Raw genomic sequence first — 25,794 nt, forward strand, 5'->3', positions numbered from 1 at the left:
CCACTTGTCCACGTTGATAAGAGCATTAAAATGAGAAAAAATAATGGGACAAAAAGAAATCAAAGGACATTTAGAATAGATAAAAAAATGCGATTTATTTAGAATATTTGCGAGTTAGCTATGACATAATGCGATTTATCACGATTAAATATTTTAATCGTTTGATAGCACTACTTTTTATACATTATTTATGCATCAGTTCAAAGCAGTCAAACAATAAGGCATGACTTTCTTTTTATATAGCTTCCTCATTCATTTAGTGTTTTTTTTCAACCTTCCCTCTGCTGATTTTTTGGCACACATGGTTCAGTCCTTTTCTAAAAATAACCTCATCATTTTATTTAATGGGGCAATTGGTCTATGAAAAATCACAGCCCACAGCTTGTTCCTTTGGCTCTAATGCGCTCATCTTTAAGGCAATCAGACTTCTTGTGAGGATTTCAGCTCCTGATCCTCTTCTGATGAGAGAAGAGAATGAATGAATGAATAAATGAATGAATGAATGAATCGCAATTTTGTATCATGCAAAGAAAAAGTATGCCCAGTTCAAATGGGCTTACATGATACCATTACTATAGGAAGGGAACAGATACAAAAATAGTAACATAACATAAACAATAAATCTTCTTGTCTTTTTTTTGCTATGCTGAAACATAAGTCACCAACTTCTGTATATCAAATCTAAACAACTGCTCCATTTGGCAATCAGCAGTGAACTAGAACATTTCCGGATTTTGCTTCTAGAGGATCTCAAAAGCTACATCCCATGTTTGTGGAGTCTATAAAGCTTATTGCTCTTTTGACCTCTCTGACTATTATATATTCATGATTATTTTATTAGTCCAAGGTCTCATGGTTAGGCTTTCTGGGCCCTTTGCACTGCTGTGAGTGATAAACACATTGGATTTGCAGGTAATTGCTGTTTCATTGTAGAGCATTAAACACAGGGAACAAAGTTTCCAAGCCGAAATTATGGGGACAATTGAGAAAATTTATGATGGGAAAGGGAGTGGCTTGTGGGAATACTGTTGGTCACAGCAACTTTGCAACAGGAAGCAATGGGGTGTACAGGAAATGTCTGAGATTTTTAGAGATTGTCTTGCACTGCATCCGACTGTGTTTTATCATATTGATATTGAAGTGTCACAATACAGCTGTCTTAATGGAAATGGGTCTCGATTTCATACCACTGTGAGCATAGTATAGTATAGTGTAGCCTGTTTCTGCCCAGTGTTCATTTAAAAAGAAATAGAGTTGATAGTGATCTTTAGCTGAGGACACCCCTGAAATTGTCAACCACTGTTAATATTGTGTTGAGTCAGTGCTTTTATTGGACGCTTAAAGACCTGAGTCTTGTTCAGGTGTTTTCTTAATGGGCTGGGTGGATCAGCAGATATTGCATAGAGGGAGATGTCAGAAACATAATTGCTTGAGGGCGCTGAAACATCCAAGCAACGTGATTTTAGCTTTTGCAAGGTTGAAAGGTGAAGCTAACAAAATGCACGATTAGTATTGTTGATTATGGCCTGATTCTTATTAGAGGTTCTAAATACTTTAAGATTTTACTTAAAGATGCTCTGAGATTCCGCTCGCCTCCTGTGTCCGGCATCTACCTGTCACTCAAAGCGGGAAGACCTTAATTTGGCAGAACTTTAAACCTGAATATAATTTAAATTATAGAAAAGTTGTCATGGAGGGGAAACTTAACTAAAGAGACCAAAACAGTTTCTTGTACCAGGCTGTAAATGTTTGATTCTGCTGTAGAATTGTGCATTTTAACATGGCCCTCTATGGGGAGCAGCCTCAAGAGGTTAATTGAGGAAGGGCACTTTGGCACTTACGCGTTGGTTTAATTTTTCAGGACCTTAGGTTAGTTTTAACACGACAAAAAGTTCCATACTGGCAGTTGACAACCAATTTCAAGTGTAACTATACTATACTATACTATACTATACTATACTATACTATACTATACTATACTATACCAAAGTGCTGGTCGGGTGGTTGAGCACGCACTATTTACACATCTCTTGTTACTTTTCCTGTGATAAAAGACTGTACTAAACCTATTTGCATTCAGACAAAGTGTTGTTTAGCAAGAATACCCCGGCCTTATGTTCAGGCTATCACTGTTAAGTTAGGTGTGTGTTAACTGTTATCATTGTAAATTCATATTTGTGAAATAAAAAAAATCTATTAGATTAATGAAGAAAGCAATTTTAAGGCAGGAAGGAGGGAAATTTGTCAGCTGCCAGAAAGTGAAGTCAAGCAAGATACTTGGGAAGACATTTTCCTGACGGCAGCAGCAGCATGCCAACATCCGCATGTGATTGACGAAGACGGTGATAACGATCACGACGATAAAGAATGGGAACATGGCTGTTAGTTTGGGGCACAATAAACAACAAACCCAAAACCAGCGAAGATGCAAACTCTTCATGCCACACAATATTAAATCTTAGACAGCCCCAATGCCCCTCATAGTCTAAAATCCACCCAGTGTGTCCAATAAATCTGTGCTTATTTTGAGCAATGTCCACCCTTGAAGTCATTACACAGCAGAGCTATCATAAATCATATTAGTCAAACATGAGTAAGGGCTTGAGGCAGCGTCTTTAGCTGCAGCACTAATTTTACTAAAGCCAAGGCATTGGTTAGCATACAACATTGTCATTCAGAAGCAGATAAAACCTAAATGGATTTAGAACATTTTGCAATTGATTGCAGTTTCAGAATCCCGAAAAGAATGAAGAAAAAGAGGCTCAAGTGATGGCATTTAGTGTGTACTCTTTACTTGATTTTTCTACATAACCGTGACATGACACTGTCATGAATGTGTCAATAAACATTATATACAAGTCATAAACGGTTAGTATGCTTTTTAGTAAGTGTCATTCGGTTTTGTCATGACAAGTTATGGTTATTGTTAGGGTTCAGGCGTCATTACTGTGTTGACTGTCATGTGTTCATGACAATGTCATTTCACTCTTATGGAGAAAACTTCAAGTAAAGTGTTGCCCATTTAGTTTGTAACATCAAAAACAACACTACATGTCTGCACAAAAAATGTTAGTCCAGGGCTTTTTGTCATTCCTCATGTCTGATGGTAGTCCTTTGGGCCATAGATGGGCACCACTCACTGCTAACACGTCTTCCTTCCCTCTCCTCCATCCATCCATCCATTTGCTCGCAGACACTCCGTCAGCTTCACTAAGCTGCACTGTCAGCGATTACTCTTAATGTTAACAATGAGACACACACACACATACACACACACACGCTTTCAATCTGGTTCTCCTGCGGCTAATGACTTCTGATGTCACAATCACAAACCCATAATTCACTGTCTCTCTTTTGCCTGTGTGCACACTCTCACTCATACATTGAAAAGGCACTGTGGAGCTGCTGCTGCTTCTATTCCTGCACCTTAACAGGGAGCTTCAACCATTTTCTGCCTCAAGGGACTTAGATGAGTGGCACACAATACAGGAAAGAGCAGTGAAACAGGAGCACAATAAGGCGAAAGCATTGACCTCCCAGAGCTTTGGCCTTTCCCCAGGCGTCTTGGCCCTTTAAATACCTGCTGCACTGTGAGGTTTTTATGGTCCCTCTGCCTTCAGAAATAAACTTTGCTCAGGGAGGTGTTGGAGTGATAATGATGTGGAGTCTGTGTCTATGTGTGTAGTGGTGGGGCCAGGAAAAGGTCAATGTACAATGACTAATAGGACCGGTTTGTCCAGGGATTTACTTCCTTATTGCATTGTGAGGAGAGTACAGGATATACTTTGAGTCTTTTTTTGGAAAGAAACATTTGACAAATTAATATTAATCGTTTACACAATAAACTGACTAAATTGCATTTTTAGTGCCGAATCATCCGAACTTAAAGTTATTCTTACAGTTTATCGTTCTCTCTTGGATCGCACCATCAATGAACATGCCGTGTGGAGAATTGCACTCTTTGAGCCAAGTCCATTCACATAACATGGGCCAGTTTGAGGTCCAAACAAAGAGAGGAATTTGGATGATTTGAGCAGGAGATAAGGGACCAGGAAAAGAGAAAAACCCATAAAAAAGGGAGAAAAAAGGAGTAAGGGGGAGAAGGAGGATCTAGGCCTTTTCCAGATGACCTGATTTCTGTGGGAAGGCAAGGTGAGAGCCAGCATGAGGTCATCAGTCACTTTCTCATAGAGTACTAATTTTAGCATGATTGCACTCATCTTTCCTCTTCTTCTCTTGCTTTGTTACCCCCCACCGCCACACCTCTTAGCACCAGCTGCCACATGTTTCCCTTTGTGTCAGCTGTGACTTGCTGGTGGTTACAAGGGGTGACACTTTTGACAGCACTGACTCTGTGTGTTTGTTTGGGTCTGTGTGTGAGACACCAAGCGAGAGAGAAAAAAAGTGTGTGTGTGTTTGTGCGCGCGCACGGAGAGGATAGGATGTGCATAAGCTATCGACATTACATGCTTACAGCTCACGTCATTGTCTTTAAAAAAAAATGTATCTATTGTAGCACCACAGACATGAGTCAGCATGAACCAAGCTCACGAGCTGCGTGCCACTCACACTCCACAGGCTCTGTGAATGACTTCTGCTATTGTGTTGTGTAATGTGTGTATGTGCTAGGGCCGGGCATCGTTCCTATATCGTTCGATCCGGTGCCAATTTTGATACCTCAGTTTCAATGACTGTTCCTTAACGATTTAACAATTCCTTAACGGTTCCTAAAACTTTTTTCGATTCCATATGTATTAAAATCCATTTCAACATCACCACCAATACATTTAACACAAAAGATCTATTTTCCGTCTTAATTGTGAATCAAAACAGTTAACAGAATTTATAAACTTTGCTAACACGCGCGCTCTGCTCTCTGTCAGTATGCAGAGTGGGTAGAGAAGACAGATAAGCTTACAATTACGTGCTCTGAGGTAGCGAAATTTGGTACCGAAAGATAAATAATTTTTTGATACTCGTAGGATTGGAGTATTTCGTTCGGTGCCCAGCCTTAGTATGTTCGGCTTGTTGCTGACAGTGAATAGATGGTTTGTTTCTTAGAGAATTCCATTCATTCACTTTTCAACATGACATCATGACTTTGCGTAAACATACACACCAACTTTCTTAAGCAAAGGGGCTATTAAGCTATCCGAATGTATACCTACGCTGTATGCAGCGGGCGTAAACATACACGCCACTTGCCATGTTATCGCAAGAAGCAAAGTGACTGTTGAGTTTAGGAAACGTGACACGTGGGTTGGGTTTATGAAAAGTAGGCCTACAACCAGCTGGGTTTAGGAAAAGAAGAACAAGGTTGACTTAAGTTTAAAAAAAACCAACAACAGTTGACTTTAAGAAACATGACATGCAGGACATGATCCCTGGCCTCCTGGGTGAAAGTTCACACAAAAGAAATCAATGGAGGCGTTGATAAAAGGTTTTGTTTTGATGACACGCCGATAATGGGATGTTTTGTTCTGCATGTGCTAGCAGTGTGGACTGATTATATACATTGGTACAGGGGGTCAAGAACACAGAACTGGCATCTACAATCATGCAGATTTCCTGCACAGTGCAGCTTGCAAACATTAATCAACTATTTTTACAATAATTAATCATCAAGTTAAGTCTGAGTTATTTTCCTTTCCTTTTGCTGCTCTCGTTATCATTGTACATTGAATACACCTTTGGTATGTGATTAAATGATGATAACTGAGATTATTTGAGTTTAATAGAGGATAAAGAAGACAAATAAACAAACCAACATAACGTTGTTACATTTGTTTATGGCCCAAAGCTCAGTGATGCAAAAACAATACTGATTGTGCCGCACATTGTCAACTAACCAGCTAAATATTAAAATACTGTATTGCACAACTGATCTGCCTTTAATGTCAACCACTTATCCAGGCACTGTGGTGTTTGACTGCTGGCTGTTACAAAGATGAACAAGAGCACGTCCGTCTCCTGACATGTAATCAGTCATTGCTTCCTTTACACCAATTTTCTTCTTCCTGCTCTCCCGTTATTGGTTGTTATTTTCTGCGACAGGAAGTCATAGCCTGATATGGATGGTCACATAAGTGTTCCAAAGGTTTCGGTTAACATCCAAACAAGCTGACACAGAAGGAAGACGCTACGACACACACACGCACACACGCACACACACACACACACACACACACACACACACACAGACACACAGACACACAGACACAGACACACACAGAGGGTTCAAATTGCCCAGCTCATCCATCGTCTGCTCTGAACTGACATGTCTCAAATATGCCCATGTTGGCAGACCTTAGAGCAATCTGCTGGTTATTAAGTTTCGCAATTGACAGCTTCTTTTCCTTCCCGTCTCCCCTTGTCTACTTCCTCTCAGATGTAGTAACTACATAGACATTACATCAAAATCAAGTGTAATAGCTAAGATAGGTGATACACTCAATCAATTTGTGCTTGGGTACATCAAATCTGATTAAATAACAACTTGGCTATAAATATTAAACTTGTACTTAAGATACAAGTCCATTTGTTATTGCATTAACATTTGGATGAACACTAAGTTGCTATGCCATTCTAAGACTAGTTCAGCATCTACATAAAAACAATATGTGAGGGCTGCTTGAATTCAATGCACCACAATCACGTGAGCTCGTCATTTGCATCGGTAGACCTGCTTTCCTTATCTGACCTTTTGTTTACAACACTGACAAAGGATGTGGTTGATTTTCAGCAGTGTGCTGCGAGGCGGCTTCTTCACACCCGCTCCCTTTTCCTCTGTTGGCTAATGCAATTTCTCAAAACCACAGAGTAACTGTTAGAGCTTCATGCCACCTTGCCATTTGTTACATGCTTGTGGGACAGTGAGGTATGAAGTTGACACATTGTGTGAGACGCTGAAGATGAACCTGCTGTTAGAGCGGAAAAAGAAATACCCAAAATCTCTGGTTTTGTAAGAAAAAGAGATAAGCTCAGTTATGTAAGTGGCAATAATGCTGTAGTGAGATCTTAGAGCATTTCTAGCTCGGTGGTGTGCATCTCCCCACACATTCAAACACACACATCCACCCACACAGGCCCACTCAGTGGAGAGCTGTGGAGAGTAATGTCCTCCTGACTGCAGGCTGTAAGAACCACAAAAGCAGTTTCTCTGGCCAGCTGACCGCAGCGGAGGGCGCTGAAGGGACAGAGGAAATGCTGTCTGAATGTGAAGATCTTAAACTGAAACAGACCTCTGTAATTAAGCTGATATGGCATGTTTTAAATTTCTCTTCACAGTCTCTTCACGTCCTCTTTTCCGGACTCTTAAATTTCATTACCAAATTTAACCACAGGGGACATTAAAGTTTTATCTTTTTTCTCATTATTCATTGCAGCTATTATTTTCTTATATTCCACAGTTTTTCCTTTTCAACTCTGATATATTCTACTTCACGCCTTTTCTTTTTACACTTTCTTTCTCCTCCCACATACTCCACGATGTTTTTCTTTCTTCCCAGATGACCTTGTCTTTTACAGGTCAAGGAGTTGTGCTCATCCTATTCTTACTTAACATAGACTCGTGCTGCCTTTTTATTCACTACTCACCTTGTCTGTTCCAGGTCATGGGTCCATTTCTATGCTTCTCTAATTTTTCCTTCCCTTTCCTTTTCTCTCTCTTTTTTTTCATCCTCAAATGCTTGTGTAGTTCAAATCGGCTCATAGTAAATGAGGAGAATTGTTTCTTATGTGACGCTTTGTCAGTCCGGCAGAACTTAACATCTGCCCTGTTTTTCTGCTCATTCATGTGCACACTCTGTTGATTTACAATCCATGAAGCTTGTCTAGTGTCACCACCTGTTGGTGTTTCTCTGCCTTTGTGACTTTCAAGCGTCAAATGATAATGTCATTTTTATTAACATATCAAATTAGTGACATCTACTGTTTATGACTGAGAATATTGCTTATGGTAGATCGAGTCTTGATCGTCATTTTTTTGTAAAAAATATGCAGCATGTTACCTGCAGCAGCACTAAATAGAAAGGCTGTGGTATCATAGTATATGATTATATTTTTTAGTGCTCCTCAAACTGGCCACATCATGACAAGGGAGTAATATTTTTTTTGTTGTTGTATAAATTATGCATTCACACAAATGTAGGAATCATGCCAGTTAAGTTACTACGAAACATTTTCACAAAAAGATATACCTTAGCAATACATGTACGGCTTTATTTATTCTTTTCCTTCATGCAAGTCATAATATATGACTATTTCAAAATAAAGTTCCTCCACAGAGTCTGCAACTTTCTATATCAGCACACCTCAGAGTGAATTATTGAAGATAAACAATGGCCACCTACCACAGTTGAAAAAAAGTTTGTTATCTATTTGTTACAGTGTGTCTGTGGTCAGTTTAACCTGCGGTTTAGTGAATTAAGCCATAATTAATCATCTGTAATGCTAAATGTAAACGTCTCTGCTGGAGTCTCCGCTAGTTGCCTGGCAACCTCACGGTGTCAAGACTCCAGGAATTAAATTTGCTTGCCCATCTCTACAAATGAAACAAACCAAATATATTGTGGTAACTGTTGATATTTAGAGGGGCTGGTAGGATGATTTTCTTACCTTTGGACAGACCCAGGCTCGGTGTTTCCCCCATGTTTCCAATCTTTATGCTAAACGAAGGAAAGCTAACCAGCTGTTGGCGGTAGCTTCATATGTTCAGTACAGACATGAGTGATATCAATCTTCTCATCTAACTGCAAGACAGTGAATGAGTGTATTTCCTTATATGTTACTTAAGTGTTGCTGTTGTTACATGCAGTTAAGTATACCTACATCACTGAATCATTGTTTACCGAACCTGTTCAATGGACAATGAATGCAACACTTTATGAATCTGACGAAATAACTTTTAATTTTCTGTCTAGACATTCTGCCTCAAGTCTCAAAATGAGACAAAGTATTTTTAAGGTGAAGTTTATTAAAGAGTCGATGCTTGAGGCCTGCAGATTGACTTGATTAACAATCTCATCAATACATCCTGCCAGTGATATCGTGCGACCGTTAATCACAAGGTGTCAAGTACTTTTGGGAAGATTTGTGTTAAGTCACACAAGTTTGTTTTAATCATTTATTGTTTAAATAGGGCTATCTTTATTTAATTTACAATTGCACACTCTTGCATGACTTTCCAGCTTTTGGTTTCTTCAGGATCCAGTCTGGGAAGAAAGAAGACGAAAAACACACGCAGTAGGCTTGGGCATCGTTTGGATTTTAACGATTTGCGATTTCAATTTTCGATTCTGATTCTTTCAGGGCCGGAGTTAAAACGGGTTACATGCTTATTCCACAAATAAGAGGAACGTTTTGTTTTGATTCAATGGTGGGTTGCAATTTTACCGGGCTTTTTCAACGTAAAATAAAGTCAAACTAGAGCGCCAGTTAGTTTGCTCCATGGCTGCAACACAACAAACGCCTTGCCGCTACAGAAACCAAAACTTGTGCAAGTTAAATTTGGAACCCATAATCAGAATAGAAATCCAATCCTCCAAACAATTCCAAACAATTCTAATAAAGAAACGATTCCACTGGAATCATAATTTTTGAAACTATTCCATATAGGAATTGGTTCTTGATGCCCACACAGACACGCACTCTGTATATGTGCTGCCTTAGTGTGGTGTTAAGTGACACCTGAATGCTGGATCCTGCTATTTCAATTTAAACGTAAACTGCTATATTTTGTATAGCTTGTTTGTCCCTTTTTCAAAGTAACTCCAAAGCTTTTACTCTTTTTTAGCTTTTTAAACGTGTAGCCTAATATACATCTAGTGCAGCATATTCACACTGATTAAGGTTGTGACATGAATCAGGCTGTCTGCCACCACACCCAGTAATCTCCTGTGATTATTTATAGCCTCTGCAATGCTAGAGTCCCTGGGAGGATGGAGAGGTTTAAACCATTGTGTAACAGTGTGTATTTGCTGCCTTTGTTGCGCTCTGCAAAGTGTGTGTGCGCAGTATCTATCTCCTTAAAACATCCATGGTTGCGTTCCGTTGTCTCTCCTACCTACACTGGCCCCCGCACCCAGTCCCCCCCCTCCCCTTCACATACACAACTGGCCATTACGAAAGTTCGGAATTTTAGAAATCGCCATCAGATTAAAATTCATACTCTTCTCATAGCCAACACTAGTCTTTGTACAGTACATTGGTCAGACTGCTGTGTGGAGTAATTAATATTGGTGGTATTTAAATGTGCTGTTGTCTGGCTCGCTATTCTCATGGATGGGAATGCCTCGTCTCCCAGGATAGTAGGGGTTAGACACCCTGGGCAAACTCTAACTGTGTGTACACAGGCAGACTCCTGAGGAATCCTCATATACAGTAAACTCTGGAGAGATGTATGTGCTGGGAAAACCTTTGTAACAGCAGGGTGAATAGAGTGAGTTAAGGAGAAATCTGGCTGTAATATTAGAGATTCACGTGAGGAGTTTTCTCCATGTGAAACTCCTACTTCTTATTTTAAACAGTGGTACTTTTAAATTTTCCATCATCAAGTCCAAACCCATACTGTAGGCTATGCTTTCACACCTGTGAGTTATTTTGTGTCCTGGCCTCAGCTGACAGAAATAAAGTGTTTGCAGGCATTCTGGGGGCGTTGGAAGTAATTCAATTCCTAAAGCACTGCCAAATAAAAAACTATTTTTCTCTGCAAGGGTGTCACAGTCTTTTCTATTTATTAGCCTGTTTTGTCGTCGAGTGTGATTGATATCCTAGAGCAATACCAGAAACTGCAGGGATGTTATCAGAGGTCGATGTATTCAGCTCCATCTGCAGCTATAACTCAGTTGGGAAAGATCTACTGTGTTACAAAGCTTCAGCAGTGCTAACTGTTAAGATGGAGAGAACATGCAGGCGATAGGCAGACACCTTGACGTGTCTCAGAGATCCCACATTTTGCCATTAAATCAATAGTGTGGATAGTTTCCATTAGAATGCAGCAACAGGCAATGAGTACTATACTCGTTATTCCATGCATACTGTTTGGAGGCCCAGCCTCTTTAATAGTCTTGGTGTTCTCTGCTCATAATTCTTTTACACGGTTTACACTGGCAGTTTAGTAGTCATACATTATCTTGTAATCTTCACCATCACTTTAAAAACCTCTGAATAATTGGAGACACACACACTCACATACCTACCGGTATACAACTTACGTTGCTGTCTAATGGGTAGATGTTTGCTGTTCCATTGTCATTATCAGAGCAGAGAAAGGACGATAGCTCTGACACGTCCACTGCATTTCCTTCGCTGAATCCTGTAGCTTTCGCTCCTTTGCACAATAGGTCATTTAGCACATCCAGCATTTCTTGTGTGGCATAGTGGTCCCCCTAATTTTAACTTCTTCTTGTCAAATGTAATTTGGGAGCTGTGAGAGTTGATGAGCGTCTTTTATACAGTCTGCCTATGAGTTGGCCTCACTATTGCAGGTTGGAAATCCAATTTCAGAAGGTGGTCAGAAAAGTTTGAACGTTTCGCATTTTGAGATCAGCCTTTTGTTTGGTTTTGCAAATGCACATAAGTGCAGAAAGCATCAAATACATTTATTTTTCTGCCTTTCTGTCTATACCCTCATTAGCTCACTCTCTCTCCTTCATCCTCCCCTGTTTTAAACTTTGTCATTTATACCAAAGTAGACTGGTTGCCTGTTCTTACAGATTGCCTTAAGCCCCTGATTAACTTAGTGATCCTTGAAAACTGTCTGCCACTGAAACTGTTCCTAAGCTGCCAAAGCTGACTAATTAGATGAACAGATAAATGGAAATCCCTTGCTGACATCCTGTTGCTCATATCTCTCCCACCCCTGCACTTTAACAAGAGTAACTCCATGCCAAAAGTGAACATGGTTCCAAAGAGGAGTGTGATTCAAAATGACAGACAGAAAGATTCAGTGATTGAACTATACCATGAGCTTCAGGTGGTACATTTATTTTTATTTTTATACATATATAATGTCGTATTCTCATTTGCATATTTATGATGCCATAATGCAACTATTTGCATAAATCTTAGTGGTTGTGTCAGCAAGGTAGATAGTAAGAAATATAAATCTTTAGCCAAATAATCACAAACTCCCTATGGTAATTTTTATTTAATTATAATTATTACTTAGGTAGCCTATATTTGTAGAAAAAAAATTCTAAGAGAAGATGAAAGATCAATAAAGAATTCTCAAAGAAGGCTGGCTTGCCCAGGGCCAGGCCAGCTCTGCAGCATCTATCTCATTAAAACATCCATGGTCGCGTTCCGCTGTCTCTACTACCTACACCGCCCCTGCACCCAGTCCCCCCTCCCCTTCCACCAACTGCAGTGCTGCTGCACATGAGGAGAAGGCAGAGAGGGGAGGGGCTATTCAGTCACAGAACAGAAGAGAGGATGCTGTTCTGGCAGCCACACGAGAGAAATACCTTGATTGCTCGTTGGACAATACTGACGTCTTTTCAACAGACAGGCGCTGTCTTTTCTACAGAAAGTTGCCAGCCCATAGTTAGAGATTAAGGTTGATTAAGCCACTTACTCTTAAATTTGCTGACACCAGCGCCTGCCCGCTACTTATGTTTTGACAGCTAGTGAAGTGATATCAAAGAACCAGTCTGACCGTACCTCCCCGTTGGGCTGTACCATTTTTTTGGTATGTAGTGATTGTTGGGGATGGTAATACTACATTTAAACACATACAATTTTGGATAGTCTAACATTATATTTTATTGCATTTTTTTCAGTACCCCCTAAACTATTATTTTCATCCCTTTTTGGGAGAGTCCAAGTCTCATCTCTCATCAAGGTGAGATAAAACCAGATCCACGTGCTAATCTAGGGGGGGTCGGACCCCCCCAGTACCCCCCCGTAATTCGAACACTGGACAGATTGCTAAAGCACAAGAAAAGCCCATTCCAAAATGTTTACCCTGCACTCAAATAAAGTTACTCTTTCCTGGTTTTGGAAAGGGGAATGCAGTGTAGTAATAAAACGTATGCAAATGTATACTGATGAAACTGAATTTCTCCTGCAGACATTTAATAGAATAATTAGAAGTGGATCACACTGCTATATGTTTCTCTAAACTATAAACACAATGCACACAACACAATAAAATTAACTCACAGTGTGTACCCACTGAAAATGACCGAGGGCAATATCAAACATTAAAATGGCCTCCTGGCCTCCACTGCAGCAGTTAAAATGTTAGGTGCTTCATCAAAAGTCAATGTGGTATTGATGTCTTGGTTTTGGCCTTTATGGTAAAATACTTGAGTGGTTTAGAAAATTAATTATAGTATCACTTTCAGGGCAACGTTAACACCATCTTTCTCTGGAACACTCATGTGTCTTCATGATGCAGAGATGTCTCTCTTAGTCACTGTGTTAAAGTGTCACCCATTATGGAAGGGTTGAAATGTCAGTGCACTGCGGTGAATTATCTTAAGGGATAAAAAATGTATCCCTTTATCATCCAGACATCGTAAATGTTCCCATTTGTCAATGCTTGGCTGAAATAAACGTACAGTGACACTTGTGTTGCTGGAAGAGTTGTTTTGACAAAAGCTTCTTCTTGAATTGGTTTGAGAGGTGTTTTAAAGCTAGTCAGCCATGACTGTACAAGGCAAATGGTTACAACAATGTTGTGCTCACTCTAACATCATGTACAGTAGTGTCTGAATGTATGTGATGGTCTGCTCGAATTACAAGGCTGCTAAGTTAGTGCTTAGTCGTGAGTCATTCTACACTCTCAAGGGCATGTTTTTCTCCAACAACTATGGGAGAAATGGCTTTTGGTCAATAACAACCTTGTTTTACTGCAAATGGAGATGTCATTTCCTTTCTCACTGTGGTGTGTTTTTCTAGCCCTGCAGTTAACTGGCTGTGCTTTGGATTAACCCTGCCTTTTTAAATCCCATTAAAACTCTACCCTATCAGTTACTTCAAATCTCAGCCAGAGTAAGTTTGCTTGCAAGTTTGATAATTATAGACAGAATACACTACGAACTTCAGAGTATTTAGTGGGCAAATATTTTTGAGGACCAAAAACCTGTTTATTAAATTTATTTTTGAACTAAATATTGGCCGGCAAAGTTACAGTCTCTATTTTTATGTCATGTAAATTGGCAACAAATGCTGCTCATTTACTCACAGCAGTTTCCCAAGGGGGGCACGACAAAAAACGATGTCACCTAAATAAGCCTCATATCTGCAAAGTAGGTTAACACCTTGTGCAGATCTTATGACTTTGTTATGTCAAATGTTATTTCTATTTCGTTATTTGTATGGTGGGCCTTTGCCAGCGGTGGGCAGAATATTACAACATTATATCATCCACATCTCACAATGGGTGGCAGTCAAGTATGAGTAGTGCAGTAGACACAACTCTGTACCAAGATCTCCTTTCAGAGTTCAATAGTGTCATTGTATTTGAAATATTTTAGAATTTTCTAAGTCCATCCAAATATTCAAAAGCTCAAATAAATTTGGACAAAACAAAAAGGTCTGTATGCTTAGTAAATGTAAGATCTGCGTATGCTGTGAAAAAGCAGCTCAAATTAAAGCCAGCTGTGTCTCTCCTCGTGCTTGTCTGGAATTTGAACAGGAAGCTGGGTCCAGGCCTCTGAGCCTGCAGGGAGGAGAGCTACAGGGTTGGTATGAGATGCACCTCTGGAGAAACACTGCAACAGCTTGTGTTTATCAATTAATTCTTTCATCTGTTACAGGCCTAAAGTTAGGTGGAGAAATGCAAGTCATTTTTAACAAAGATAAAGTTAACAAGGCTCTTTGTGATGCAGTTGTCATTTTGTTGAGTTGTTATCTGGATCCATTTGGGCACTTCATGTTTTTTATTTTTAATCAAATGAAAATAATGAAGAAGTAATGTTATGAAGATGTAATCTTTATTCTTGTTTGTTTTTCCAGAAAAGCACAGTGACTAGATAAATAGACTAGATTTTGCACTCATGGGAGTGCTGGTTTGTGGATTACGTGATACAGTATTGAAAATGGCATTCATTTATAAGTTCTGCTTTTCATTTTCTCTAGCCCATCTAATGGTACACTGTGACATTAGAACTTCACATAAACAGTTTGTATGGGCAATAGGCTTGGGCGATCTCTAATATTTTCAAATCACCCAATTGTTGTTACTCAAGAGGGGCAATAGGCGATCTGATTGCCAGTCTGACCGGCTACATGGAACATGTAATTGGACATAACATATAATGGATATGCCGAGCGGCTTTCACTTTCATCAATGAAACTGGCTTCATGGTCTCGACTGTCCTACCTCTGCTTGGCTGACATGCTTCTGTATTGATAGCGTCTTGCTTCGGTAGCTTGACGCAGTTATTTCAGTCCTATCATCTGCTTAACATTTAAACCTAACGTTACACTAGTTCATTTAAGCACTTATAGCGGTCCCCTTTAAGTGACTTTCTCACTAATCCCACAGTTGATTACATCCTTTAGCTCTGTTAGCTACTTAGCAGTTAGCGATTGCTTCTTTGGCTCTCGGTGGATCTGCGCAATCAATTTAGCTAGCGTCATTGTATCCACGTTCAGGCACCACTTGCTGCTATAGGCCATATTCGGACACTTCCGACCTGACGTAATTTCCGGTCTTTCCGCAGTACTGTACTACGTTTCCGATCATCACCAAAAATACTACCAGAATTGCTCTATACCCATCTTACAATCTATGTATGAATTTTCAGATGTCTACATGGGCATTTAGATGTCTAATTAGTATATGAAAGTGACTTTGACATGGGAAAGAAGTAGGAACGCTCGGGCAATCCTCAGGCGAAGTTTGGGCAACGATCATTCTTTCTAAAGAGTTTCTATTTTTACTGTACTGGAAATTAAGGAGTTCTTATTGCATATTTCAGAGTTGTTGAAGCATGTAATTTTTATTGTGAAGGATGGAAGTACGATCCGGCAGTTTTGACAGGAATGAAAAATGGTCAATGTTTACAGCGAGGAGATAGGGGTTTCCGCTTATGGCCAAGGCTAGCGCACGGTTAATTTACCGGCGGTATCGTACTTTAGCCGGCTCTTGTTAAACCTTATTAAAAATTATATCCAGTTAGAATGGTAACACACACCATTGCAGCCTCTATACATTAGTTGGCTGGCCCTTGCCACACACGCTATGCCTAACTCACTGGTACCAACTCATTAACAAATCCTTGTTAGGCAAAGCCCAGCTGTACCTATGATCACTGGTCACATAGCTTCACCCAATGCGCTCCAGCAGTTACTCTAGCAGAACTCCTGCTTGATCACTGTACGTGCTGACCGTTCTCCATCATTCATGCTCTGCTCCCGCACCCCCCTATTGCATTTCTGCAATCCTTTACCCAAGTCATGCCCCATTGCATATTTGCACAGATGCACACCTTCTCTTGAATTGCTATTATATTCTGTTTATGGCCTCTTTGCACTACGCATCCGCCCTGGTATGCTCAACTGTCATTTCTTTAACCTTTGCTTTATTATTTGCACACGACAATCTACACTAACTGTATACTGAGTCTTTTTACTACATCTCAGCATTTGTATATTCTATTTGTGAATATTGTGATATTACTTACCTACATCATCATCTAGACCACACTTTGCACCTACTTTATATTGACTCTTTAATACAACTCAGCATTTTATAGACTGTCTATTCATGCATTGTATTATTTCTGATCTACATCACGACCTAGTCCCTTATTAGTACTAACTGTATATTGACATTGCACTACATTCAGCATCCACATAAACTGTCTATTCCGGTTAACTGTGTTATTACTGACCTATATCACTAACCAGACCACAATTTGGACTAGCTGTATAGCAACTCTTTAATACATTCCAGCATTGACACAGACTGCCTATTCATACATATTTCATTGTAACTGATTCAACACTACTAACTAGATCATAATTCACACTAACTGTTAATGTTCTATCCCTGAAATGTTGGATTTTTTGTAAAAGGATTTTGCTTTTTAAGTCTCTGTGAATTATTAACTAATTTTGTTGGTGTTCCAACCAACATTTCAGTTCTTTTTGGAGCCCAGGATTGATTTCAATCTTTTCTGCTTCTGCCTGAGTGACTGAGGTTGTGGCATCACACACTGTTCTCAGGGAGGTTCACTGTACACGATGTCCATAGCCACAGAAGCTGAAGTTGTTGGGGGAGACACAGTGTGAGAGCTGGCACAAAGCCAGGTCAATCTAGTCCACTGATGTACTTGACTGGAAGTGTTGAGTTGTTGAAGAGGACAACAGCCTCGTCCATCTACAATCTTCCAAAACAGGCTAACTAGAGATTTGTCTCTGGTTCACTGAGCTGTCCTAATGGGAGAACAAATGTTCACACCCATTGGGCTTGTGTCCTTTTAAAGAACCTGTTCACACTACTGACAGATCTGTGCTTACTGCCAAGCGAGAGTTTCCTTCTTTGTTTCCTATAGTCCTGCTGGTCATGAGCATGGCATTTCTTGACTGCTAAGACCTTACGCGGTAAGCAAAAGAATCCATTTGTCCGCTATGGTATTGATTGTACAAACTGTCACACTCTGTCTAACAAGGTGTGCAAAGTTTCTAAAGTGAATTCTTGTATCCATCAATGCCCAGACTTTTTTGACCTGTCTTTCTCTTTGTTTAGATGTAAATGTAATACTTGACCAAACATCACACGCAAACAGAGCCAGAACTGAATAAAAACCAGTGAGAGCCTTTTAATGTCAGAGAATATGTGCTATAGAGGCTGCCACCATTAACATTCATGTTATCCCTGCAGGAAGATGTTATTGTGGGTCTTATTTTATGTTGTGTGTGTGCAGCAGTGTTAGTCCTCTGGTTTATTTGTTTTTTTGCTCATTCCACTGGAGTTATGTGCGTCCCAAACTTTTGCCATAGTTTATCTTAATTTAAATATCTGTCTGTCTATCTGTGTCTTAGAGGAAATAATACCCACAACCCCCTCTCTGACATATGCATTTCTTTGTAATTTCTTACAAACACTTGCAATGTGTGTATTATTGTACACTGGTTCTTTTGTTTTGTCAAATTTTCTTATTATCTGTTAATTTGCTTCTAAGAGAAGCCATTAGCAGCTATACAAACATTTATCACACAACCTAAAGCCCCGCGGCTCATATTAAGGGCCAGTTAGCAGAGATTATTATCATTTTGAAGAGAATCCTAAGTATGTCTTTTTTGCCTCAGACTGATACACGCACGCACACACGCATGCACATGTGGAAGCCCAGACGAGTCACAAGCCATTTAGCACGCCAAACCAGTTTCATTCAATCAATGAACATCCCACTGCTTCCAAACCCATCTGTGTTCTCAGTTAGGATCACTAAGTGCAATCAACAGAATGGATAAAAGACCTGCCCAGTAATTGCCTGCCATGATTGGATTCTTTCTATGCTAACATCGAGCAATTTCCTAAATGACGATTGACCACATTCATAATCAATAATCAATTTAGAGAATATAAAATACAAAAATGATTTCATTTATTTAAAAATTTAATTTATTTTAGAGTTATTGGAGTGGGGTATTTCTGAGTCATTTTCAGTGTAATGATTTTGCCACTTCGCAGAAATCAGGTAAGTTGGGAAGTAATGCACAACTGCAGCAGTAATGTTGGGGAGTGGAGAGGAGACGCGGTAGCGATAATGTGACACATTCTGAAAGCTGCTATAATAATACAATTTAAAAAAAAAAAGATTTTCTTTATTTAGTACTATCATAAAGGATTAATGGCCTGCTTAAAAGTGCTAGCAGCTTTATTTTTTAGGATTTTAAACTAAAACCATTATTTCAATAGCCTTTCCCATTCTAGGCCACAGTTTGAATGAAGAACAAGGTGATTGTGTGCAGAGCCCCATATATCTCGGAGCTGCCTCTTACAACTGCTGTTCTCTGACTCTCTGCCGTACTGTTTCTGTACCTGTTGCGCAGACGTCTGTCATTAGGGCAGATTCTAATTGTTATATCTACAAGGGTTCCCCTTGAGTGCTCATTATGTAATTTGTGCAGACAGAAATCCACATCCTTCCATTACATGCCATGCCTCTTGACCGCTCTCCCTCACAAATGGCCATTATACGTGCAGTGTGCACAAGACTCCACATCACCTGCCAGTTACCAGTAAAGTAACCGGATATGCATATTCTTTGTAGACATTAGTTGTACTATCAGTGATCCATGTTTCTTAAGCTGAACGTAGATTTTTTTTAAAAAATTGATTAAATGGCCTGATTCTGTGTATATTACTTTGTGTCTGAAAAGTCAGTATGAATGCAGCAGCTTTTTATTTTCTTTATCATTGAAAGAAAGAAGTCAATGTTCAGAAATTATTTTTGCCATTAAATGAAAAACAGGCCTCTCTTATCAGTAACTGTAAATTGAGAATTAATTAATCTTTATTTAAACGTTTTAATATATGAAAGTAATATTTTGCATTTTTTGCATGTCAAAAAATACTGTTAGGACCTAAAAAAAACAACAACAAAAAACATTTTTGTCAATGTACTCAGTGAGATTACTTACTGTTGCCTGTCTTTCTCAGACCATTGAGAGTGGCTCCATTCAGTTTTGGGCCAAGGGCCTCAGTTCTTTCTGTAAGATTTGATATATATGGTTCCTTTTTATATACACTACCGGTCAAAACCTTGGGGTCACTCACAAATTTCCATTGGACTTCGTTATAGACAGAATCCCAGCTGAGATCAGTTGCCTTGTTTTTTTTAACCAGGGCAGCAGTTTCCAGATTACATTATGTGCTTACATAATTGCAAAAGGGTTGTTTAATGTGTTCTTAGTTAGTTTTTTAAAATAATATCAGATTAGTAAACAAAATGTGCCTTTGGAACATTGGATGAATGGTTGCTGATAATGGGAAATGTAGATATTGCATTAAAGATCAGCCACCCACCCAGATCAGCTGGTATCCTGTCTATAATGGAGTGGAATGGAAATTTGTAAGTGACCCCATACTTTTGAGCGGTAGTGTATATATATATTTCCTTATAAACTACCCTTGCTTTATTCCACAATACTGATGCCTCTCTTAACATTTTGTATTACAAAGATAGCCTTTTAAAGTGCATTGCAAAACCACTGAGGTGGACTGTTATGCTTTTTCCGTCTGTATAATTGTTAGCTTCATCAGTAGCAAACAATCTCTTCCTCTTTCTTTGTGCAGTATGGACAGGAGTGTGCCTGTTGGTATACTGCATATGGGTGATGTGGATAAAGAATCGCAGGTTAAGCTGAACCTTCTCCTGTTCCTTTAAACGGCAGTCTAGTCTCATACCAAACTAATTGCGCGTAAGGTTGGCCCTGTCAACCTTTAAAGTTTTTGATGAGGTTGTTGCCCTTAAACAGCTTAGTGTAAAGTGAAAATATTAGTTGGAAACTTGCTGCAGGTTCCATGAAACTTGAGTTTACAGTACAGTAAGTAATGGTGTTTAACTTCAACACAGGATGCATAAATGTCAATCTACCGGGTTAAATGGTAAATACTGTGTGTCCACAGAACTTCCACTTCCCTATAATGCCTTGTGATCCCCTACATCAGCAGGCTGCTAACAAGAACAAATAAGTGGACTTATGGATGACATCTATTATTAACAGCCACCACTAGTGTCTTCCTCATCCATCCATTTCTTATTTCATATTACCAGTGATAAATAACCTCCTGACGTCTTTTGACCCGACAAGTTTGCTGATTGCTACGTTAAGCAATTGACTGGTGCACAATAGATTGAAGTTTACTTAGGGCTGCAAAGGATTGGCAGTCTACCAGTCTAGTGTCAACCAAACTTGGGTACAAATATGATGCATTCCTTGGCCACATTTAAAGGAGCATGTGAAAGGGGATGGGACTCTCTGCCTTTTGTAATCTTAAAAGGGAATAACATTATACTGTAGTTATTAGCTTAATTTAAAGTAACTTTAAAAAACCAAGTCACTCAACGTGATGATCTTATTTGCATGATAATGGAAGCTTAATGCAGACTCTTTAAGTACAAGGTGTATTGATTTATGCAGGGCTCACTTTTATTTATTAATAAATGGGCCATTAAAGAGACTTGGAGAGGGAGTTTAATCAAATGTCCAGAAGCCCTTTATACTTAAGACAGAGATGTTAGAGCCAAGTCTAAGCCGGAAGAAATCAAAAAAATATACAATGTCTGCCATGGTGTTAGATGATGAAGGGCCGTCCTGTTATGAATTGGCTGTTGCTCCGGTCCCAGTGATACACAATATTGTTAGCTGTGATATCCAGTCCTCTAAGTGTACATGATAGTGAATAGTTATCATTGATCAAAGCTTTAGTGAGGATCATGATGATGGGGCATGTTATTGACCTTTTAACATTACTTTTACACCTTTACATCATCATCACTGCAAATGTTGCTAAAGCCATGACCGATGCAGGGGGTGGGTTTAGTAACACGTTTAGTTTTTGATTTTAATGAGGATTTCTGAATCCTATTGGATTTCATTTCAATAAATTGTGACATAGATGTCTTTATCACATTTAATGGCAACCTGCTGAGAGATTTCAGTCTGGATCAAAGTGGTGGAGCAACCAACATTGGCATCCATAAAGCCAAGCCTTTTGCGTGGCTAAACACTGATACTTGTTTTTGTAAATTCTTTCTCCAAATGTACTGTATATAGTAATGTTTTACCCTATCATGGGTAGAAATGACTTGATGATGCATGTTGTTTAACGCTTACAAAACAGAACACTGAAACATTGGAATACATTTTTTAAATAGGAGATATTAGTTAGTCATTTAGATTAACTGATTAATTGTGTAAAGTGTTGATTACTACTTCCTCATTATGCCCATTATGTTAAAGTAAACACTATTCGCTATTGTGAATGGGCTCAGTGTTTCAAATTACATTTTTTTAAATCGATGTTTACAGTATGGAGGCATACTTCTCACTAAATCTTGCAGTTTGTAATGCAGTGTGTTTTGGCCAGACAACAGGACAACTTGCCAAATGTGCTCCTAGAATGACAAGATAGGCATGTATGACTATATCAAGCAGCGAAAAACAATCTTTTATCCAAGCCATTTTTATATATTTTTTCTGGTGAGATCTAAATTGTTCCTGTTTAATGATTTTTCTCATTCTCCTTTTCGTGGCCATGGAGTTAGTGTTTGGTGAAAGTGGTGAAAATGTTCTTTGCATTCAAGTGGAGAAAGGAGCAAGGGAATAATGAAAGGTCTGTGAAAAAGAGCCTTTTGTCACGGGCACCGGTGGGCGGAAGGGCCTCTTGATAGTTTTCCACTACAATGCCTTTGTTTTACTGGTGTCCAAGGTATCTTGGAAATAAATCACATCTACAAATCCAAGAACTGGTGAATTAAATTATCCCCTCACTCTAATTACCTGCCTGTATTCAGGAAATGGCTCCTACGAACTTCTGATCTGGAAAATAGTTGAAAGAAATTGATTTGCAAGAGGGAGTAGGAGTGGGTCTGAGTTATCTTTTGGGAAGAAAAGTGATTGCAGGCTGTTGTACTGCAAGGCAATACGTATTGATTTGAAAACCCTCATTACACTCTCACTTGCTGTATAATTAATGCTTATCCACAGAGTAAGAGAGTTATTATTTCCATTTACCCTAACAAACCTGTCGGAAACACCACAACATAGCTGCTTTCCCTTCCTCCAAGGTGACTAAGCTGCTGTTGGAAGTAACAACTCACATCCCCAAAATCTCTTTTCTTGCAGGATTTAAGAAAATGTCTTAACTGGCACACCTACATGTACATGACTGTGTGAGCCTTAATTGCTTTATATTATATTGTCAGTCCCCAAAGTCCCTGTTTAAATCCAATAGCTCCTTTAATTCGACAGCTTTTAATAGATACCAACCTCCCTGATGTTCTCAGTCTGCCTCATGTCCGTGATTTACAAGGATTGTAGCTCAGTAGCTTTCCGAATGATTTGCTAAGATAAATACGCTTGATTAATAGTTTAATCAACACTCACCACTGTTGAAATATAGAGTATATTATTCCCTGGCAGTAATGCAGTTACTATGGAGCTAGCTTGGTGCCTTTGCCTCCTAATGGAGATGTTCCACTAAGATGGTGTCAGAGGTGATATATGTGTTACCCCAGGACTAGACTACTGGGACAACCGGTTACAAGCAGCCGAGCTCTAATGAGAACAGCAGAAGATGACGAGTTTCGACCGTCTTTGTTTTCGGCCACTGGCAACCTCCTTCTTTGTTTTACTCCACCACCGTAGCAGTAATTTATACCATCTCCTGCTGTCTTCTCTCTTTGTCTATCACATAAAAGCAATGATTGATATGCTTTATATGGCATAGTGTTACCTCCTATAGACTTTATAAAATCTTTTTCTATAACCTATTTTGAATAAACGTCTGGTAAGCATTTCACTTGAGAAATGCACTGCTGTTAAGGAAGTGCTGGTCGTAGAAGAGCTAGTAGTTTCAATTAGAATTGATTGCTGCTGAATGTGATGAGCATTGATGGTTAAATGAACATGGGAACTACATACGAAGGCTCAAACTTCATCAACAGAAACAAGACAAAGGTTTGGTATTAACAGTGCTGGTGTGTGTTAGTGTGAACTGGGCTACTCACACTACTATCAGCTATTTACTGTAGGATAATATATGGAGGTACTGAATCAGTGAGATTTATGACCTGTCAGGTTTGTGGTTTGGCAGTTGTGTGAGTTATGGGTCATGCTTTCATGTTGACCAATAGCTCCTAGGAGGACTGGGGGGGGGGGGGGGGGGTTGAAGGGGTTGAGTTGTGGTGGTGTGATGTGCCTGTGTTAGGGGAGTGTAATAATTTGCCATCGTCAGATATGGCAAAAGTACTAACTTCCTATACTCAAGTACAAGTAGAGATACTTGTGTTAAAAAATACTCTGGTAAAAGTGGAAGTACTGATTTAATGTCTTTACTCAAGTAAAAGTAACAAATTACAGGCTTGGAAATTTTCTTAAAGTATAAAAGTAAAAGTAGCCTTAGAATGACAACCATGTTTTAGAGAGCAAGCTGAGAGCTTCAGTGGACATGAAGAAAGAAAAATGATATAAAATCACAAATTATGCATCTTTCCTAACGTAGTAAAGTCAACAATGAGCTACAAATACATTTTCATCAAAACGAGGCGTCCTCAAACCTGGAGAAAAAAGACTGGTCTCTAGCAGCAGCCGGCGGTGCTTAGACGTCTATAAACTCCAACACCCACACACAAATATATCTGTTAATTTAGTGATTAAATAAGGTAGTGTCTCCAAGCTTATGTTTTAACAGTAAGTGCTGTAGTACAACTAGGAAGAGACAGTTATAATTAAGGTAAGAATATATATAGAATATCTTTCCTATTTTGCCCACGTTTATAAATCCTTGATCACGGATTGTTATGAATCCTTTTCTCTTTGTGTGGCTCGACCGCTCGCGGTATGAGGCGCGTGTCCGCGCTATTCTCCGACATGACAACCTTTTGTACCAAACTAAAGTAACGAGTCAGTTGTTTTAAATGTAAGGACCTAAAAGTACCGATATTTGTGTTAAAATGTAAGGAGTAAAAGTAAAAAGTAGCCACAAAAATAAACAGTAAAGTAAAAATATCTGAAAATCTACTTGAGTACAGTAACTAATTATTTGTACTTTGTTACTTCCCATCTCTGGCCCTCATACAAGAACACGTGAATACCAGTATGTTGGTAAGAAACCCTGACTGTGTATGCAGATTAGTAATTATTATTTTGTCTGGTTTCTTCCCTGGAATACAGGTCTATTCAAAACTATGGTAGATAGGCTTATATGTTACAATGTTTTTCTCAAATCACTTATTGTATCATCATGGGTAGAGAAGCTGGCTTGTGACCACAGCACCGAGTACTTTACTTGTAAAATATGGGCCTGGAAAGTGGATTAGCTAAACAACAACAACTCCTGGAGCTTCTGTCTGAATATTTACAACTGTCACCATGGTGCCAGAGATAAAGAGCATTCATGCGCCAAAGAAAAAGATTGGTTGGTCCTACCAGGTTAAGCAAAGAAAGCATAAAATGTTCAGTAATTACAGTATTAAGGAAGATGTTCTGATAGCCTTGGTGCAAAACTCAGAAAGGTACATTTCCAATTTCCCCATGCAACTGGTATCTGGGACGCAAATCCAAACAAAACTGTTGGCATTGACCCAAGCACTGTCTATGACATTGACAAGCTACATTAATAATTAAATATTAAAAGAACAGACAGTGGTATTCGACAATGGCTTTTGCATAATCTGAATCTGACCAATGGCTAAGTATCTAACATATACAGTATAGATATATGCATGTATTCACGGAAATGTGTGCAAAATTCAATATGTTTGGCCCAGACTCAACTAATTTGTGGAGATAATGTGCATTTTGACAAGACAGTAATTATTCCCTTTGTGAATTATAACTAATGCATGATAATGTGCCATATAAACATGATTTATGAGATTTCAGTACAATCTAATAACGTTTTTAATGAAAAATGTGTTCTCTGCGAGTATTACACATGTGCTATGCTAATGGAGTGTTAAATATCTGTCTTTATTCATGATTTTCGAGGAGCCAGCTCTGTAACAGGACAGATGGTGGATGGATGTAGAGAGTTTGACTCACTCCAAAACAATGATCAGAAGTCAGAAATAATTACCATATTAATGACAGCAGTACTGTCATTAC

At 39.1% G+C, this 25,794-nt stretch overlaps 1 protein-coding gene across 2 annotated transcripts in view; it reads left to right on the plus strand.

Annotated features, from left to right (window-relative positions):
* Positions 1-25,794, plus strand: part of prkcaa (protein kinase C, alpha, a) — a 135,608-nt gene that overhangs the window by 27,107 nt on the left and 82,707 nt on the right. The window lies entirely within an intron of this gene.

The sequence above is a fragment of the Etheostoma cragini genome, chromosome 2, assembly GCF_013103735.1.
Source record: "Etheostoma cragini isolate CJK2018 chromosome 2, CSU_Ecrag_1.0, whole genome shotgun sequence".
In the NCBI taxonomy this organism is placed as follows: domain Eukaryota; kingdom Metazoa; phylum Chordata; class Actinopteri; order Perciformes; family Percidae; genus Etheostoma; species Etheostoma cragini.